Source organism: Pezoporus wallicus, unplaced genomic scaffold (genome assembly GCF_028554395.1).
Source record: "Pezoporus wallicus isolate ANWC-B61680 ecotype Strahan unplaced genomic scaffold, APGP_CSIRO_Pwel_v1 contig_5967, whole genome shotgun sequence".
Taxonomy (NCBI): Eukaryota; Metazoa; Chordata; class Aves; order Psittaciformes; family Psittacidae; genus Pezoporus; species Pezoporus wallicus.
Genome location: NW_026639377.1, coordinates 3,595,532 through 3,608,583, shown reverse-complemented (window position 1 = coordinate 3,608,583; position 13,052 = coordinate 3,595,532). Strand labels below are relative to the sequence as shown.

Sequence of the window (13,052 nt, the reverse complement as noted above, 5' to 3'; positions counted from 1 at the left end):
AGCACCACTCTTTACTCTTCCTGAAGTCAGTTCCAACAGGATGGGGCTTTGCTCTCAAATCCTGCATTGTATTATCACTTCTCCAGTGTCACGTCATTTATTTACAGGCAATTGTTTCCTTGATTCACAGCTATCCACACATATGTGATATGAAACCTTCCCTGCTGTATTTCCTGGGTATGAGCCTACAATGTGTTGATGTTGATATGAGATGCAGATGATCAAATGCGAGTAACAAATGGACACAGCAAAGGTGGTGATTAAAGCCTGTTGTAAACACACTCTGAGTTTCCGATGTTGCAATCCTAGACTGCTTCTGTGTCACTTTTGTGACTCTTTTCTTCACTGAGTACCTCTCATAGTCTTGTTTACTGTTAATGTTTCCATGCCAGACCTTTACATACTACTAAATGATCAAGGAAGCAGAACAGGTTAAAGCACTGACCTCTACAGTGCTGCATCTTCAACCTGGTTCTCCTCCTGTTTCACCAAATCCTGCGCTACAGAGGGTGCTGACACTAGGAATGGAGCTCACCTCCCCTAACATGGAGGGAGACAGACTACACATCAGTTGGTCACTTGCATTCCCCTTCATAGCTGATGGGAAGAACCAGACCCTGTAGGCTTTGATTCTTCATCTTACCTATCTATCTTAGACATTTAGAAGACCATGAATTGCAACCCACCTGTGCCTCCCACCATGGTGACAAGCTCAAATACAGTTACTTACACTGCACATGTCTACCTTTGCTCCCCATAATCTCATGCCCCTGGAGTCCAAGACAACTCCACCTCAAGCCATTTTCAGGATTTAGATAAACTTTTCAAACCTGTCCCCACTCGTCTTGAAGGCATTTTGGTAAATGGGCACATCATTAAAGGATTTCAAACAATAACTGAAGTCACCTAATGACAAAGCAACTTTTGCCACACACTAAAACCCATCCCTCTGGCTTTCACTTGTTTTGGTATCAGCAGGAAGCAGGGTCTGGTGAGGCATTTATAATCTTGTGCATGGATTCATTCACAATAAAAAAGGAAAAGATTGTTTTTCAGATAAAAAGTTGTCATACTACAAACTGAAACCCATTAAGTTCTTATGAGTTAAGATGTTAAGGGTCATGTTTGGTACTTCTGCCTTAAATAGTCTGGGCTTCCTGTAAAAATTAGAATGTGTAATTACCTTCTTTTGGATACTAAGAAGCCACAGAGCCTTTTCTACTGAATCCTCTTTTCTAAATCATTCTTTTTAAAAAACTTGTTTATCTATAATTTGGTCAGTATTTTTACAGCAAATTGTGACAGTTGTGAAAACTGACGGAGGAAGACGTCACTCAGTCAGGCTGGCTTAACTTAGTCTCCATTTAGCAATATTCTGCTTAATTTTGCTAATGGGGCTGGCCAAAAGGATCCAAATCCAAACTCTGCAATTCAAACTTTTATCACCATCTAAATAAACCTCTCATTTTGATTACAGAAAATGGAGCTTTGAATCTGAATGTTGTAGTCTGGGTTTCCCTCTGCTTCCTGTCTGGGAGCACCATTATGGCAACTCCTGGCACGAGCACCTGTCTAATTGAAATGCTAGTGGCATGCATATGTGCTAAATGAAAGACTGTAATGAAAACTTTACGAGTTAGTTACACTTTGAAGCAGGAAAGTGTTAAAGAGTTAAAAAGAACTCTTTTTCTTTTTTTTTTTTTTTCCCCCAGGTCCTTTAGGCCAGGAACTATTCGCAGACATGGAGCACATTTGGGATCTAACTGTTATTATTCCCTTTTGCAGTGTACTATCCACTATTCTTTAATTTCCATGACTATGACAGAGATCTCCACAGCGAAGCCTGACACAGTGATCTGAAACTCTCCCAGTGATTTTCAAACTGCAACCCATAAATCATTCACCTTCACCTGCACCCGAATTTGCATGAAGCTGGGGTCCATGGTCTCACAAACCAATTTACCAGGAGCCCAACCAACCCCAGCTGTGTGTGAAGCACATAACAGAATTACAAAGGTAGGTTTCAGATGGCTCCAGGGTTTGTAACGGATGCTTTGCGCAGCTGTAATGCTGAGTGGGTGAGGAGAGGGAAGAATGAAGTGTGGGTGGTGAAAATATTTACCGGCCATGTCATGGCCAAGGGGAGAAAGCACAGGGGCCTCCCAGATTCTGTGATAGGAAAGACATTGAGGCTTCCTGGACATGGGTCCTTGTTATTTATTTATTTCAGCTCTGACACATTCCCATTAGGAAAGAAAAAATATGTTAAATTGATACCGTGCCTTTTGAAAGCAGGGAGCGGTGGTGGCAGAGCAACCGAGCTGTCTTATAATCTGCTTCCAAATGTGTGGGTGCCTCTTGGGTTTCCTCAGCTATTTTGATGGCCCATTTTCAAAGATTTCTGTAATATCAGGCCAACAATGTCTGCATCTCCTACCACATCAGTGAAAAATTGGACTGTGTTTCAGAGTCATGTACATTCTTTCTATAAGAAACACTTATATTTTACAAAGTGTAAATATAGCAGCTCAAGGGGTGGGTGAATTCCTCCTTGGTTTGTCTCCAAGTTACATGGCAGTTACCACAAGGATGGGTTGGCTGAGAGTTTACCATTAGAAAAATAAGCAGTGTGTATAACTGAACTTGACAAAGGTTTCTTCCAAAATTGCCATGACTTTTTCAGAGGGTTCATATTTCATTCTTATTGTTACCCTGTTTTCATGAGAACTTACATGTATGTAAACCAAATCCAAAGCCAAGTATATGCTTCTTTACTGTATTATTACATGACAACAAAGCCATCTTCTAACTTCTTGACTTTTCATATTTCTTGTTTCTAGACAGGTTTTTTTTTGCACAAGTAAAATATATACAACAACTTTCATGTCTAAAGTCTTAGTAGTTTAAACACAGCCCATTCCTTTGTTGGCAACATAATTTTAGAGTTAGGACTTGATTGGACTGAAAAATATTAGACGTGTGTTGACTAAGACACTGTTAAAATTACAAGTTGTGTAATGTTTAAGTAATGATAGATATTTGGGGTCCAGGTTGAATGGTTGGCTGTGGTTCACAGTTGCAACCACAGCTAATATGGTTGTTAAAAGATGCTGTTCTCCAAAGCTATCAATGGTGCCTAACAACTGAGTTGCTCAAAATGCTGGGGTAAAATGATGACTTTATTGAAGTCTGTGGCAAACTCATTGATCTTCTAGGACGGAACGTTTGTTTTCATACAGAACAATGTACTCATTCAATCTCAAGCATAAGTAGGTTTTTCAAAGTAGGGTTTTTTAGCCAAATAGAAGTATCTTAAAGGACAAAAAAATGTCATTAAACCAGGGCAAGAATTAGTGACATTGATAACTGTCATGTTTGAGGTTTTAATGAAAGCAATGAAAATTTGGATCCTACCAGGATTTCATTTTTTTACACTAAAAGACTCAAGCAGCAAGAATCTGTAAGTGACACTCAACCAAAAAAAGAGCTTTCTGAACAGCTGATACGAAACTTGAAAAGAGGCAAAGTAACAAATGTAATGTGGGGGGAAGCGCTTTCATTCCGGCTCAGGAACATCTGGTTTATTGCAACAATAACTACTGTAATTATATCACTGCTGGAAAAGCTGCTCTAGGTTAGGTTAAGTTTGTGGTTTCTATAATAAACACTGTTTTGCAGGAGTGGGGGTTTCAGTACTTCAGCCATGTCAGATCCTGCTGAACTGAGCTATGATTTGAAGCAAAAATAACAAAATATGGAAAACATAAAAGCATTATTTCCAACCATATATTTCTTGAGATACACTCTTGGGTTATTCCTGATTATAGCAAGTGGAGGCTATGTCAAAGAAGCAAATTGTTGGATGACTGACCATATTTCACTGATAAAAACTAAAGAGGTAATTTTTTTGTCAGTTGGAAATAGGCTTATTAATACTTACAGGAATACATATTACTGCAAAAAATAAACAAACATCCTGCAAAGGACATTATTCTCAATTGCCAAGTATATTTCCTGACTATTTTACAGCAGCAAGAAACAATCGTCTTTTTTCTTGCCAACAGAGCACATTTACTTACTGTAGCATCAGTCATATTCATAGTGGTGGTGTGGTTGCACTTGTCTCTGCCATGGGCTAGGAGTTGTGCATGAAACCCCTCTTATAAACTTCAAAATATGAATAAACCCATCTGTATTCTACAGTTAGGGCGTGCTGTGTTGAGATTCTCTAATAAATATTCTCTAAGTACACAATTTGAGTGTGTGAAAAAGAATGGATAAACATCTTGCCCATAAGGGGAAATGGGACTGTCATTCCACATATATGAAATCCCATTAAAACACTTTGTTACTATAGAAAGGTGTGCAGTAGATCCCAAGCTGCCTTAGACCTTGGAGAACTTAGGAATGATGGAGAACGATTTTTTTTTTATTGTAGTTCGCTTCCCTATCTCCATCTCAGGATCTGAAGTGGTTGCCACTATGTGTTCCAATTCCCACACTTGTACCAAACAGATCAAGTAGAATTTGCAAGTTATGGTTATTGTCCTGGTTCAGATTCACCATTTTAACAACTGACCCAGTATTTCTGCATGCTGATGCTGGCAAAATACTACCTGAGCAAGAATAAGCTTCTTTTACACAAGCAAACATGGGTTCCTGTGTGCAGGAGACTTCTGGTTTATGTTCTCAGTGTTCAATGTCCTTCAACACCTTATGTCCTGCCTGGCAGCATGCACCCTGGGTATCTGGAATTACTGGAATATTTACACTACAGAACATTTAGGAGTGCACCTGAGAGCCTGGCAGAAAGCTGCTTTCACAGGCAGACATTTCATAGAATCACAGAATCATAGAATCACAGACTGGTTTGGGTTGGAAAGGACGTTAAGATCATCCAGTTCCAACCCCCTCCCACAGGCAGGGACACCTTTTACTAGACCATGTCACACAAGGCTCTGTCCAACCTGGAATATTTTCTATTATAAATGAAGTTATCAGAAACCCAAATAATCACTTCACAACCCAATTTTCAGACCAAGCCAGACTTACCCAAAGCTAAGAAGGGAATCCATCTCTTGTCCCCAAGTAGAAATGAAGACCATTAGATGAGCCTTCCCAGGCCATGGTTATATGGACCCTTCATTCAAGCAGAAATCCCCAATGCCAACAAAATGCATAGTCCTCTTACACCTCGCTGCCTCTCCATAAATTCCCTCCACACCTCTAGTCCCTCAGTTAACTACCATTTGGTAGACCAGGGCTCTCCCAAAGAGTGATATTGTCAGCAGAGTGATCCCTGTTCACCACTGGATCAGATCCCGCCAGGCTCCCCACAGGAGGAATCACAGAACCATCGGAGTTGGAAGGGACCTCTGGAAATCATCCAGTACAACCCCCTGCCAAGGCAGGGCCACTGAGAGCAGGTTACACAGGAATGCATCCAGGCAGGTTCGGAATGAACTTGCTAGGACAGGGATGCTAGAGCCACTGCTGTCAGCAACAGCTCAGGCTGATAAGACACATCAGTGGTTATTCAGCTGTGCCCTCATTCCTCACGTGTTTATCTCACTGTGTTGGGCTGCATTTTGCTGTCTGAGATGATTTGATACTGAAGTGTATTTTTCCTAGTGCCCCCCAGCATCCCCCATTTCACAGCATACCTGCCATTGCTGAATAATGTACTAAATTAAAGTTGCATCTTTCTAACTGGCTAGTTTTTAACATTGGTCTTTTTTTTTTAATCCCTTTTCTTTCACTCCTCCAATTCAGAAACATCACTCTTAGAGCCTCCAAAGAAAAGCCCATAGGGGAGAACTCATTTTCCCTTCATCAGGAAACTTCAGCATCCTCCCCATGCTCTCCCATGGCGCTTTGGCCTTTCCTCTCTGGCTGAGCTCTGGACAGGATGCTGCTCACCCTAGAAGAGCTTTCCCACATGCTGTATTGTCAGGGGACCGCCTGACCATGATCTGTGGTTGCTGTGTGTGGACGTGGAGGCAGAAAGGGCTGGAGGGGCCATGCCTGAGGAGAGCAGCACAACTGCAGGACGGAGGCTGGGACCAGAATGGGTTTCTGTAGATAAGGAGCTGCTGGCCTGCCAGGATATGGGGGTCTGTACGACCAGCATCAATAAAGGCATTAAAAAGACAGAAAATAACAGCTTCTCAAATTGCAGCCCTTGGTTTGCAAAAGATTTTGTCTGTCCCAGAGTCGTGCATGCTAGGTTTTTAATCTGTCCACTTCTGCTGCATTTGCTTGGCAAGTACAAAGTGACAGGACACCTGATCTGGAAATGATTTGGGCAAAAACCTCAGGCTACTTCTCACCTGTCCCATGTTAATAGCACTACCCTTACAGATGAGCTGCTGGTGGGGTTTTGAGTCCCTCCTGCCTTGTTTCCCACCAATAAACCTGGGCTGCAGAAACGTTACCAGAAATAACAAGCAATCCCACACCTGAAACTCAGATACTGTCATTCCCAGAGGTGAGGTGAGGTTGGGTCTGTGCTTTGGATCCACCTTTCACAGGAAGCTCTGAATTTCTGTGTTCCTGCTGCTGACAGTCAGTGGCACACGGGGCTAAACCAAGTCTCACTGGAAGCACAGTGTCAACACAGACTGCACAACTCCTATCCTTAACTGGATCACAAAATAAAGCAGCCTTGCAGCTTTGGGGGGGTTTTGTTCTGTTCTCTCTGTGTGTCTGTGTGGTTGTGCCAGTGGTAGCCAAACGATGCTTGGCAATACTTCCTGATTTTGTAACTGAGCTGTATAAATACAGCAAGGCTGAGATAATATCTAGTAATGTAATACTTTTCCATCCCTAGGCATTGACAGGAGTTGGTTCTTAACTACCCTGCAAGTTCAGACCTGAACAAGAACCCCTGAAGTGCAGCCATACAGAGCCTACATCACTGAGGTCAATGGAGATGGGGAATACGAAGCATCATTTAGAGGCACACAGTATCTCAGAACATCCAATTCTCTGGCTGATCCAGGTTCAAATCAAAGCTATTGATATTGTCTTTAAGTCAATATCTTAGACCCTCGGTCACAAGAGGTTACATAAGATTAAAGAACTGAATTTTTTTAATCTATTGAATATTAAAAATGGCCACTTCTGGCTTTTCATTTACACCATCTGTTGCTAACAGGTTGTATCAGCAGTTTCAGGACAGATTAATAATTGTTCCTGATTTTGGCACACCAAGAGGTTAAAAATAAATCTTTAGCCACACGGAAGAGTCCCCAACCATTGATTTCTTAAAGATATTTTGGCAACTTGAAAAGAAAATACATGGTACGAGCCTTCCTAAAATTATTTCTCCCAGCCACATGTGATACAAATAAAACAAACCTCAAGAATCTGGCTTAGAATATGGAATAACATTATGCTACAGTCATTTTTGCTGTGTTTACCACAGAAAATGTTGAATTATAGGCATCACCATACATAATATTTAAATATTTCAATGATACCCAGAGCTCTCAACACTCTTGTTTCTCTCCCATGTTCACGAGGATTTGCCAGCAATGTTTTTAGAACAGACCAGTCATTTTATAGCAACTTCTTTCTATCAAGGAACAGGCACACACCACACAGCTGTACCTAAAATGTAGCATAATCCGCTGCTAGAGCATTCTGAGCATATTCTGGGGTGCAAAAGGATTAAGATAGTCCCAAGATGTATGTCCGAAGGCTTCTCTGGCCGAGGGGATCTGTGGTTTAGAGGCAGTGCTGTCAGGTCCCATGAGGCTGAATCCCTGCCTCAGTTCCCAGCTGAGGGTAGGAGTGTTTCTCCCCTCCTCCCAGGAGTGCAGCCCTGCCTGAATCATGCAGGTTCTGAAAGCAGAAATTCAACGCCTGTTCGGTTAATACCACTCTGCTAAGTTTCTGATTTGAGAATAATCCATCTAACCAGAAGTCCAACCCAAGAAGAGGAGGAAAACTGAGGGAGAATCAGGAAGGGAGCCTACAGAAACTTTCAGTTAGCTGAAACACAGAATCATAGAATCATCTGGATTGGAAAAGACCTTTAAGATCATCAAGTCCAACCGTTCCCCAGAACTGCCAAGGCCACCACTAAACCATGTCACTGAGGGCCTCATCTACACAGTTTGTGAACACTTCCAGGGATGGTGACTCCACCACTGCCCCGGGCAGCCTGTTCCAATGCCTGAACACCCTCTCCATGAAGAAACTGTTCCTAATATCCAATCTAAACCTTCCCTGGTGCAGCTTGAGGCAGTTTCCTCTTGTTCTGTCACTTGTTGCTTGGGAGCAGAGACCAGCCCCCTCCTGGCTCCATCACGTAGTTGTAGAGAGTGATAAGGCCCCCCCTGAGCCTTCTCTTCCCCAGACTAAACCCTCCAGTTCCCTCAGCCATTCCCCATCACACTTGTGCTCCAGGCCCTTCACCAGCTCTCTTGCCCTTGTCTGGACTCCCTCCAGCACCTCAATGTCTCTCTTGTAGTGAAGAGCCCAGAACTGAACACAGGATTCAAGTATAAAGACTGAAGAGAATCACAAAACTGTTAGATGTCAACAGTGTGAGGATCAAAGATAAGCTCTTCAAATGCAGGTACCATCTTTTAATGTCCAAATAGCAAACAAAGGACAGACTACAATGGAGAAAAACAGCTATGTAAAACTGATAAGAAAGTTAAAAATAAGTTTCATTAAGCATCAGTGACTTTTTCAAAGGATGTTGAAGTGCACATGGGAATTGGCCCTTTGGACAGGATGGTGACTGTCTGAACAAGTTTTTCTACAGTTATTTGTTCCATTCATAACATTTTATCTTTCTGGCTACTAGAACCAAACGTTTCAAGAGAGTATCTGGCAAATACACATAAAATGCTGAACCCGTCTGAAAATCTGGTCATTATAAGGATACCCACTGGAAGCTGAATAATTCTGAACAGATGGTTTCTTACCAAGTACAATTCCCCATATAATACTAGGTTGTGAGCATTCATGGGAGGGTACTGTGGCAGGGAGGTGGGAAGGTATTTCATCACAGGATATTGAGACCAATTCAGAGGTGGGGGAAACTCTGACCTAGTCCACTTCTTCCAGCCCTTGCTTCCAGCCTTCTCCTGAGCTTTGGGTATAGCTGGTGTAGATGGAGCCTACCATCATTTCCAGCCTTCTGCCAGTGTGGAAAAGAAACTGGGGAAGCTGGACCATAACAGCAGCTGAGGCCAGCAGAGTGCTGCTGGCAGCGCAGCTGGGAGTATTACATTTCCATTCGGTGTCGGCTGGAAATATGTTATATAGAGCTTAATGGAAAGCGAGGGAGGAACATGGGATGAGGGTGGGTGCTAGTAGGGATTAAGGAAAGATCTGTTCTGCTGGAAGGAGGAAGCAGGAATGGGAAGACGGAATATCTTCTGAGCGAAAAGTGAATTTTCATGTAGATCTTCCTTAGTCTTTATTCATTGAGGAGTTTATAGGATGCTTCTGAATCTATGGGTTGGTGGGCGCAGAGTCCTACAGAAAATCAGATGTAGTAGTCCTGCATCTACTTTGAGCTGTTATGTTTGATTTGTCATCATCTGACAGTTTCATTTGAGGATCAAAGACCCTCCTAAATACACAGAAAAGACTTTCATAACACAGAATCATAGAATGGAAGGGACCTTAAAGACATATGGATATTATCACCTTTATTTTAATTAATGACTACCTAAGGCCCAGAGACACAGCTTGATCCAGTATCAGGGCATCCCATCTTGCCATCACATGCTCTGCCCACCAGCAGGATCCCCTCCTGCCACATGTGGCAGGGACAGAGTGCACTACGGGTGGTTTTTCTCCCTGGAAGCCAGTAGCAATGTCCACTGACACTATGCTTAACCAGATCACTCTGTGGTCAAACTAGGAAACATTATTCATCCTTCTTTTGGGACTGCAGCAGATCCCTGCATGAAAAATGGTCAGCTAAAGAAGTATGCTTCGACTAAAGCTACATGATTTAATTAAACATTAGATTAACTCTCCCCAAAGGCACCAGCAAAAACCACCACAAGCATATATGCAAAAGATGGATGGTTGTGGATGGACCTACATGACCTTTTCCACAACCTTTTATATAACACTAGTACAGGCTTAGACAAAAAGTAGTCTTGTTCTTTCTGAGCCAGCATGAAGTGCAGCCAGGAAGTGTTAGTCATGAGAGAGTTTTGGTTGTTGTAGTTTGGAACCCCAACTGGAGTGTTCGCTTTGTACAGTGCCACTAAATGCTAAAACATCTAAATCAAGAGCTGGCCACTATCTCTGTCAAATCATGTTTCTTTTTAAAATAGTTTTTGACTAAACTATTGCTGTTAGAAGAAATTTTCTTCTTTACGCCCTCACACCACAAGGCAAATGCAAAAGAAACAGCCAAGGAACTGAAACAGCATATCTTCAGTAAGATCTTGCAGGATTTCATATTAAAGTATTCTGAATTGTGTTTTAATGGGGAAAAATAAAAAAAGAGAGATTACTGGTTTTGTAACCAAAATAGAAAAGATGTAAGATTTTTCTTGGAAGGTTTTTATCCTCTAGAATGAAACTGAATATTTTTCATGGGTTAGTCTGAAAAACTTATTTCCAAATCTTGCGAAACAATACATCTTTCTTTAGTTATGAGCCATTCACAAGGGTACATCCACCTTGTAGGCTCCTGTGTTCTGGTCACTTTCGAAATTGCCACTTTTGGCCAAATAAACAGCGTTTTTGCACAAAAATGAGATTTGCTTCTACAATCAATATGATTTTCAGCAAAGCATTTGAGCAGTAAGTACAATTGGTTATGTGCACTTTTAATTCCTGAAGTGAATCATGGAAACTCTACCATAATAACGTGCTGTTATTAAGTGCTATACAGCTACAGTTGCTATAAAAACAAAGAAGAAATCTGAGGGGGTGAAATAAATCTTCAGCTGGTACAAGTCAGCGTGGCCCTACAGAACTGATGAGAGCTCCACCGATTTAAACAGAGGTTTTGATATGGCCCATGGTTTATTCACTAAACTGAACGAACTGTGGTGAAAGAATAGGATTTGCCCTGAAATCCACATTCCTAAGGATCATTTAAGAAGGCCTTCTCAAACATGAGGTACAGTGTGAAAAATAGTGTAGAAGGTATGGTGGATAAATGATGCCACAAAGGAGACAGATGAGAATCAGGATGACAAGCTGAAGCTACCAGGTGCTGGAGCAGGTACCGAGGTTCAGAGGTGGTGCTGGCTTGAGATGGAGTTGAAGCACAAGTACCCTGCTTTCTCCAAGCTGCTCACTGCCTCTTTCTCCTGTCCATGCTGTCTTCTCTCTCATGAATATCACTGTCATTCAGCTAGATGGTCCACTGCCCCCCCCAAATCACACAGGGTTAAAATTAATTTGGCAGAAGACTGGGTGGGTTTAACCTGGACATGTTCACAAACCATGCAGATGAGGCCCTTAGTGCCATGGTTTAGTGGTGGCCTTGGCAGTGCTGGGGAATTGTTGGACTTGACGATCTTTAAAGGTCTTTAAAGGTCTTTTCCGACCCTGTTGATTCTATGATTCTATGACTCTGTGACTCCACTGAAGCAGATCCCTTATGACTGCACCACAGCACATGGTTTAGGCTAAAGGAAATACTGGCTCAACGCCTTCCAGCAGGGTGGGTCTTCCCAGTATGTGATCTCCTCCCATTCCTGGGAAGCAAACCAGGGATGTGTTACCTCAGTGGCGGATCTGCCTTAAGCATCACAAAGTAACACTGAGCCGTGAGAAGTGAGACTTCAGAGGAGGTCAATTGAATTCAGGTCCTAACAGGTATGTTATTCTCAGCCCTGCAAGCTTCTGTTTGGAGCGTTAATTTGCTTAAAGAGTAAGATTATTTTAATCACTAATGCACCCTTTTCAGGCATGTTGCCTCTATTTTGTGCAGGGCTTTGAAGAATTTCATAACAGTGCCTTTACATCACTGCACTCAGACACAATGTTAACCATTGTGAGATAAAACATGTTTTTTTACATTTGTATTAGTGTGGAGCTTTCCATTAGCCAATATTTTCCTTTTCCCATTATGAATATTTCAAGCCATGTATGTTCTTATGGGGAATGATATAGACATCTGAATTTTAGGAAAAACAATGCTACTTCTAAGTGGCAGCAGAGCAGGGTGGTTGTATGTTACCTACTCATAAAGTATGATCAAGACTATGTCAGAAAGTGGTGCAAAGCAGAAGGCATGGAGGTATGATGCACTGCTCCCCACTTCATGGTAGGTCAGCAACCCTGCATGCACTATTTGGACAGCTTCCATTAGGCACCAGTTGACAGAAGGGATATTTAGGCAGAAGTTCTTCCCTGTGAGGGTGCTGAGGCGCTGGCACAGGTTGCTCAGGGAAGCTGTGGCTGCCCCATCCCTGGCAGTGCTCAAGGCCAGGCTGGACGGGGCTTGGAGCAACCTGGTCTAGTGGAAGGTGTCCCTGACAAACGCAGGTGGTTGGAACTGGATGAGCTTTAAGGTCCCTTCCAACACAAACCATTCTAGGGTTCTACTTTCCAACAAATGATAACTAAGGATCCTTATGGACTGCAGTTGAAGGAGTGTGATAGCAATGATCAAGATAAAATGAGATAAGAGTTATTTATATGATTGACATTCTGCCTCAGTGTCTCTGCACAAAGCCCTCTCTGCCTGCCATGCAGGCACTGCATTCCCAAGGCATTCTTGCAGCCTACACCACATCAACAAACAATAGCTAGCCTTCTTTCATTTCCCTGCCCTGTTTCTGTGAACAGCACTCTGTTGACAACCAACTCTGTTCTCACTCCTGAAGAATTCCAAAAATTGAAGGATATAAGGACAGCCTGTGACTTTCAAGAGGCATCTTAAAGCATCTTATTTTTAAAATTGTGGTTTGCTGCTGCTTTTTCTGTTTGGTTTCTGTTTCAAAGGAAAACTACAAAAATGCAGTTACCCTGCAAATCTCTCCTCAGACCAGAGAGCTGTTCTGAATGCAGCATCGCTAGTAGCACAAAAATGCAAATACATGGATTACTTTCTC

At 42.2% G+C, this 13,052-nt stretch overlaps 1 long non-coding RNA gene across 1 annotated transcript; it reads left to right on the top strand.

Annotated features, from left to right (window-relative positions):
* Positions 1 to 52: 52 nt before the first annotated feature.
* Positions 53 to 7,240, top strand: LOC130601956 (uncharacterized). The gene is made up of 2 exons (XR_008972777.1): positions 53 to 253; positions 6,830 to 7,240. It is a non-coding gene; the product is annotated as an uncharacterized LOC130601956 (long non-coding RNA).
* The last annotated feature ends 5,812 nt before the right edge of the window (positions 7,241 to 13,052 follow it).